Below are 405 nucleotides of genomic sequence, written 5' to 3' on the forward strand. Positions count from 1 at the left end.
TGATCATCGTCCTCTGGTCGTGAGGAGACTTGTAGGAGGAAAAAGCAAATGCATGAGCCTTTACGTGTGAGCAGAAAACACATGTTTTGATTTATGGCAATGGGAGAGAACCGGCTCTGACACAGTTTCCATCTGAATCTCACACGGGCTGTTATCAAAATAAAAAGCCCACGGGTTTGGAAGCTGATTCATGGCGCTGCATCACCCCAGCCCCTTGGCCCCATATTGCACCGCAGCCGAGTCACACCCTGCTCCTGCCCTCACCGCTGCCCGTGTCACTGCCTGTGCCACCCTGCGCAGGGGAACGGCACCAGTGGGGCGGTTTCACTGCAGCCCCTTCCCTAAATTAGTGTCGCGGGGTTTGGGTTGGACGGGACGAGCCCTCACTCTGCCTCTTCTCCTCCC

Source organism: Apaloderma vittatum, unplaced genomic scaffold, assembly GCF_000703405.1.
Source record: "Apaloderma vittatum isolate BGI_N311 unplaced genomic scaffold, ASM70340v1 scaffold24193, whole genome shotgun sequence".
NCBI classification, from domain to species: Eukaryota; Metazoa; Chordata; class Aves; order Trogoniformes; family Trogonidae; genus Apaloderma; species Apaloderma vittatum.